This window comes from Pyxicephalus adspersus, chromosome 4, assembly GCF_032062135.1.
Source record: "Pyxicephalus adspersus chromosome 4, UCB_Pads_2.0, whole genome shotgun sequence".
In the NCBI taxonomy this organism is placed as follows: Eukaryota; Metazoa; Chordata; class Amphibia; order Anura; family Pyxicephalidae; genus Pyxicephalus; species Pyxicephalus adspersus.
The window spans coordinates 135,943,748-135,951,166 of record NC_092861.1 but is presented as its reverse complement, the minus strand read 5'-3'; the positions used below and the strand labels follow the sequence as shown (position 1 = coordinate 135,951,166).

General features: G+C 37.8%; 1 protein-coding gene across 1 annotated transcript in view; it reads left to right on the top strand.

Annotated features, from left to right (window-relative positions):
* MSH2 (mutS homolog 2) overlaps window positions 1–7,419 on the top strand; it is a gene marked incomplete in the record, with an annotated part of 69,588 nt that overhangs the window by 33,113 nt on the left and 29,056 nt on the right.

Genomic DNA, 7,419 nt, shown 5'->3' with positions numbered 1-7,419 from the left:
GTTCAATCTGACTTGCTGCAGCTTCAAATGCACAGTGTAAGAAGCGTACAGTGTGCAGTAAAATGATAGTAAGCACTATCAGTATAATGCAGAGTCAATACAATTGCGTAAGACTATAGTTCAGCTTTACATTTCTGTCTGCCTCTAGGTCCTATTTTTGACATACTCTGTATATATTTTTTATCATGTCCCCAGGTTTTACATTTTTAGAAGTCTTGCTATTTAGTTGCTAAAAAATTTAGGCATTTAATTTCCCAGCAATGAGATGGTTTCTTGCATAATGTGATCTTGGGATGAGGACTGACTTTCTATCGAATAATTATCTGGCACTTTCTTGCTTCTCCGAGCTATCATATTGTCTGCAATAAGTCTTCATATTGTAGAAATAATATTATCCTTCACACCTAACTCACTCGTTTGGAGGCTGCTTCATATACTTTTGGCAGTATCCTGTACATAGAAAAAGTTATACTTTGTTTTACTTGGGTGTTGCGGTGGAACTTCTTTTATGTCTGAATCTTTCACATTACAGAAGCAGATTCTCCTTCCTGCAGGGGAAGCTTTAATCAATACATAGTGTGAGTGATTGTGATTCTGTCACAAGAGAACATACAGTATATATTACTTCTAAAAACTTTAAACTGGCATCATCTGGGTCATTGTAAATGTGTCGGGAAATAGATTTTCTTCTGCCCTCAGCATTTTAATTAGTTCTGGCTGTTCGCAGCCTGCTCTTCTGTCAAGGGCAGCCTCACTGTTTATCATGACGGTCAGAATGCAGCCTTATTGCATTGTGGATTCTTTGCTTTGTTCCTCAATGGATTGGTGGCATTCTGCATCCAGTGGTCACCTTTGTTCTACCTGTTCTTCATGCTTTATCATTGTGCTCAGGTTGTCCTGATAAAATGTTTCCTAGAAACATGTGCAAGGATGTCTTGGGTAAAGGCAAAACTGCAGTTATTCTTATTCTTTTTGCTTCTTTCATAATTCTACTTTACAGGTACAGCAGTTTACAGGTCATGTTTGTGGTGTGTGGTTTATTTTTAGTTTTTCCAAATTATTATTTTCTCTTGTTATTTATCAGGAGACATTTTCTTGATATTAATATTATTGCACAGTAATTATATAGCACAGACATATTACGCTGCGCTGTACAAAGTCCATAGTCATGTCACTAGCTGTCCCTCAAAGGGGCTCACAATCTAATGTCCCGATCATAGTCATACGTCTTTAATACAACCTAAGGGAAATTTTTAGGGAGAAGCCAGTTAACCTAATCGCATGTTTTTGGAATGGGGGAGAAAAATCAGTGTACCCGGAGGAAACCCACGCAGACACAGAACTCCTTGCAAGTGTCTTGGCTGAGATTGGAACCTGGGACCTAGTGCTGCAAAGGCCAGAGTACTAACCACTGAGCCACCTAGCTGCACTCATTCCCATCTTTAATAATGTTTTATAAATTCAATTGTGTAAATATTCTTATAGTACTATACAAGTACATAAATGCAGTCATATTTGCTTTTTGTACATGCAGGGTATTTTTTCCTGTTTTGCATTATTACACCATGCCCACACTTTGCTACTTCATCCAACAATGCAAGTATGTGAGCCAGCTGAATCATTGACACTAAACTTTTTCTATTATAGTGTATATTCTATGGTATATGGAAAACAAATCTATTAACATAAATTAGTGGGAGAGCATTTTTGGATGGCACCACATTCTATGTAGATACATTGGGGCAGCTATGAGTAAGCTGTGACCCCGATGGGAGCACATTGAATCAACAAGGTGGCGAGTGTTGTAACTTTTGATTCAGTGGAAGCTACAATTTACAGGTTAAATTCTTGCTTGTTGTTGGTGGCTTGTCACGCTTTACACAGTGGTGGGAATACGTTAATGATATGCAAAAGAGGGGTCACAGTGGCACAGCCCTTTGATCTTGGAAACAATATTTGATTAAATGTTAAGGAAAAACTGAATGTGAACAAGTTAAATGTCAGAAAAAATGAAATTGTTGCGATTGGCATACTGTGTCCTTCTGATGAAGCCTATGGGTGAAATGTGTCGAGGACAATAAAATACAGTACAATATCAATTGAATGCAAAGATAAAATGTTATACAAGTATTGTATTATGTAATGGCATATATGAAATGCATTGATGAAAATGTACTAATACGAGCTGTTTGTGCTTGATTGTTTTTAAACATCACATTTTAACTCGGTATTCTACTTTTTTAATATTGTAGAATGTTCTGGTAGGCACCTGAAAAGTCCTGTTAAAAAAATAAATTGGGTTCAGATGGAAAACAATCTGCAAACATTTACATTCAGTACAGTAACATTGCTAGAACCTCTGTAGTGAAGAAGCAGCTGGAGGGTGAAGCACAGAAGGGGATGCAGGCATTCAATATACCTGAAATTGCTGGATAATAAATTTCCTGCTAAAGTCATACCTCTTTAAGAGAGCAATTATTCAAGATACAGGCAGCAAATAAGTATTAATATTTAAACTTTTTTCATCCATTTTTAATTTATTGCCAGGGTCACTGTTAGGAGAACAAGTCATAATTATGTAATAAAGCGGAACTAAACTCAGTGGGTGGTGAGCTTGCACAGCAATACTTGCTGATTATGGCACATACTTATCTTGTGCTGTCACCCTGCACTGATAACCGGTCTGGGACCTGACATCGCTGCAGGGATAGGCGATGCCAAATTTATGTCAGGTAGAGACATTGTTCATGTCTCTTTAATCAAGTAGTACTACCTCCTGGTATTTGTTTGTTTGTTTGTAAACTATTAATTTTTTTCTATATGATTACAGAAACATCCATAACATGGTGTTTTTTTTTTAAATACTATAGCAGCACCCTTCAATTCTTCTCTGACAGAAACAATGTGGTAGGCTGTACTTAAGCGTGAACAACACTCCCATAATGCCATGAGAATGCTGTTCAGAGTAGTAATTCTCTGGAGCCTTTAATGCACGATGTTGCTACTTCAGGGGACATGTCCTTGACAGCCCTGCTCAGATAAACTGTGATAGGTGCCGCTGGCCTTCATCTTGCTGGACATCTAGTGACAGAAAGTTATTTCTGCAAGAGACCGCTCCATATTGAATATAAGGATTACAGCAAAAGCTGCTTTTAGTTTTAGTATTGTTATTAGGCTATAAGACCTTTTCTAGCTGGAGTTCCTTCTTTGTTTCCAGCAGTTGGTAAGGTTTCATTGGCTGTATGCTACATGCGTAACCTGTAATGTATAGTTCATTAGCTAATTAATTTCTAAGCATTGCCCAGTTTACTAGCTGGCTTTTTGTAATTGGAAAAGTGTATTGATTGATTCATATTGTTTGCGTATGCCGTTTCATTCTTTGCTGGCAGAATATACATTTTATCTGGGGAAATTTAAAATCAATGTTGTGGGTTTGGTGTTCATTCTGCATGATGCAGACATAATGGTTTTCTTAGTATGATAGTTTAGTCTGTTTGGCTTTTCTGATCCCAGTCTGTTCAGGTAATTGAGTTTGGTGCAGTACTGTATTCGCTTACAGTGAACTATTCATTATTTTCTATAACTCTAATGGAGAGCAACAATAAAGAGTAAATTGCCTCTTTTATATGTAAGCTTCAAAGTTTCTAGGTCGAAGTTTTAAACATAAGTAGTTTTATTGTGTAGCTACAATACTACTTTCTATTGTTTAGTTTAAGTGGGTCTCTGTTTGGCACAGATCACACAGTCTCAATTTGCTGTTGTCAACAATAGTAGTAAATCTTGGTGTCCCAAACAAACCTTTAGGTTCATGTTATACCAAAATCTAGTGCAAATCCTCAGCTTTTTACTTTGCCAGAGTATCCAGAAACAAATTGTAGGCATACAAGAAAGTGGTAATTATTTATGCCTATGGGACTAGGACTATGCCTGCTCCTTTCCTGTGTTAGAAAATTTGTGCCGGACCTTTTAATGCTTGCCTTAAATACAATGTAAGTAGGCAACCTTACACTTTTTCTAATTGCAGGCTTTTGCCCTTTACAGAGACACCAAGAATGCCTGAACTTCTGATTATGAAAGGACCTAAATTTGCCTTCCCACTCTCCCATTACAGTGCAGCCATCTTTGCCTGGGGAGGGTCATGGTGACTGACTGTGCCAAAATTGCATGTTCAATATTCTGGCCCAAAATTATGCAGGGTAATTAAACAAGGAGACAGTTTTATATTGCAGAGGTTACATGGTATGTCTCTTCTGCAAAAAACAGCTGCATGTTTGCAATCTTCTAAAATTTTCCACTTTACTATCCATGCAGATTCCGAATAACTATCTCTCAAGGTCGTTTTTACGACCATTTGGGATGTCCCTTTGAAGAATCAGTGGGATGAGTGGGAGATGTCTTGCTGCATGCTCCCCATTAGTAAAATGATAGCAGCCATTGACAATTAGTCATTTAGTGATCTGGCTCAGCAAACTATTATTAAACCGTGTCATGGGACATTGTTACTGACATTCATTTTTCTCCAAAACAACCATAAACCATCTACAGCTATGACAATCTAGCACCTGTGGGGCCCTTAATTGTCAGAGCAACATTAGCATTTGTCACAATTCCTGACTGCTGGAAAATGCTGATCCGAATATAGCTCCCTGGTGCTCCACTCTCTACATTGACTCCATTAGTCGTTAACACATGATATCTGGTATCTGTTTTATAGCTAACAACCCCATTCTTGCATGTCTCTCTGATTTTGGTATTAACTTTTTTGACTTCAGGACTGTGCCCGCCAATTGATATTTTCCTTTCCGAAAATGAATTCCTTTTGACCAGTGGGGTACTTGAAAAGTGAACAGTGGAGTGGGCTGTTGAAGGGTCTTGGCATTGAATTTAGGTTATGTTGACCCCCATGAACCAAAACTAAACCAGAGGTAAAAATTAGTGGTGTTGGTAAAGGAGATATCCTGCATGCCACTGAGTGTCTATTTCACTCAATATTTATGTAGTGTCTCTAATAGTTGAGTGACAATAGAAATTTTACTTACTAGTATAGTGACATTTGTATATTTGAGTATTGAAAAAAATTGAGTAAAATGTTGATTCATTAGTTCTTTCCTATTAAAAATTAAAAAAACCTGACAGTTCAGTCTCTGGTAGATTCTGGTATATTTGATCATTTCCTGTGTGTTAGGGAAGTTTCAGTAACTAAGAATGAAACTGGAAAGGTGCTGTCCTCAGAATCTGGCCAGGCTTTGATTCCTCTAATGGGTCACCAAACTTGGGTGATGCCAACCATTTCTGCAGCTCTCATTGTTAGGGCAACAATATCGCTTTGGTTCTGTTAATTTTTCACATATTTGTGTGGATCAGAACTTTCCAGGGAGACTGCAATGGCTGTTTCAACTCATATAGGGTCCATTGTTGTCATCCTTAGGAAACTGACCCTGAAAAATGCCACACTGGCATCTCTGTCGTGCATGAAGACCGCTCCGTGCAAAGTGGCAGCTCCGACCTTACTGCAGATTCCACCTGTCTGTCTGTGCTGCTTCATGCAATGTTGGCACCAAAAAACATGAAAGGGGAAATGTCTTAATGGAGTCCTGGATAGCAGTAAAAGCAGACGGTGACTCTAATCGCTACCCACGCTCTTCAAAAATGAGAGGAACATTTTTTCTGGACATATATTTGAAGTTTCTTGAGGTCTTCACACCAAACTCCCACAGTTTTGGCTGCTGTTTCACTTTGTTGTTTCCAAAATCCACAGAAAGTGGTGTTTGACTGTAAACATTTTTGTTTCACCTGCGTTAACGAGCCGCTTTCTAAAATTGGTATTGGTTCTTGGTTGTTAAATGTTTATTGACCTAATGAATGGACCATATTTCTTACCCACATTTCTCTTCCGTGCTTTTATCTTTGGAATATAGGGAATATGAGCCGTAGCCTTGTTCTGCAGCATCTGGCTGATTACTTTGCGTTACTAGTGTGTGTGTGCAGTAACTCAAGCAGACGACATCCTTTTTAATGAGATTTTTGTGCACTGAGCTATCAAGATAGGTCATTTTTAGACATATTATTTGGCAAATATGCATGATCTGCAACTCGGGGATGGAGGGGAAGTTAAAGACGCTCACTTTCTGTAAGGCAATTTTGTATAACTAATTTTTCACATTTTCTAATATATATAGTTCATATTATGATACATCCTTCTGAAAGCTCAATATTACCCCCTTCTAATGGCCAGATGTTGGTTTGCCAAATATAAAGCACCTTTTAGTTGTCAATCTGCAGAACATTTTTTAAAGAACGGTTGCTGCAATCAAGTGAAAGTAAATAGTAAACTGCCAGTATTATCCAGCAAACCGTGGAAGGCGGTCCAAAATATTTTCTCCTTCAATAAATGAAAACTCAAATATTAGGATCCCATGTAAGCATATTGCAGACCTTCCACTAAAATGAAATATCTGCTTAAGCCCGCCACTCCCCTGTGCCAAATTCAACAACTGTATATGGGTGAAAAACTTACCTGTAAAGTAAAACATTGGAATTATTCTTACCTTGCCTCCATTTTCAGCATCCATGGGCACAACATCACTGTCATTCCAGGTAAAAATTATTTGGAAAGCCTGCCTCTTCTTCTCCTTTTTTAAAAATCTGATTACCACTTTTATAATGCCAGACTTAAAAAGGATGAAATTTTCATGCGTCTTCTGGATTGTACTGAATTTTTTTTTTCTGTTTTTATATGGTTTTGTGTTGTGCAGCCTTCTTCTTCCACTTGCCATGATGCCAGAATAGAACACACTGACATACTATAGGCTATATCCCACAAACGTCCAGTTTCTCATTGTATGCATGACATCTATTTTCATTGTTTAGTTTCATTTTTGATAGAATAAATTTTGAGGTCCATTACTGTAAATTTAGTGTGTGGCTCTTGTCTTCTTTTTATGAACTGCGCAGAGTGTAATTCACATTTTTATTGCTCCTTATTTCTTGGAAGCTTCTTCCCATAGGTCAATAAATTTTTCATATCATTCTGCCATGTCCACAAAACCGCGACTACATTTTTACTATCCGAATGAGCTGCAGCCCCAGGTCATGTAGAGTACGATGAACTGTATGATTTTCTAATCAATCTTTCACAAGGTGACAGCACAATAGTACAATAGATGCTTCCAAATGGAGCCACCGGGCTTTGCTGTAAATCAGCAGCCATTTCACAGTCCCTAGCTTATAATAGTACAACAAACAGGAAGGGAAATGTAAGGGCACAACCCATATATCCATTGAAAAGAAATGTAATTTTTGTTCAGTTGCTGCCATGCTTAATATAAACCTAATCACCAAAATGCCATTTAGTCTTTAATTTCAACTGTTTCATTTTTGTCATTCTACCTGAAACTCACTAGTTTCAGACAAGCTTGG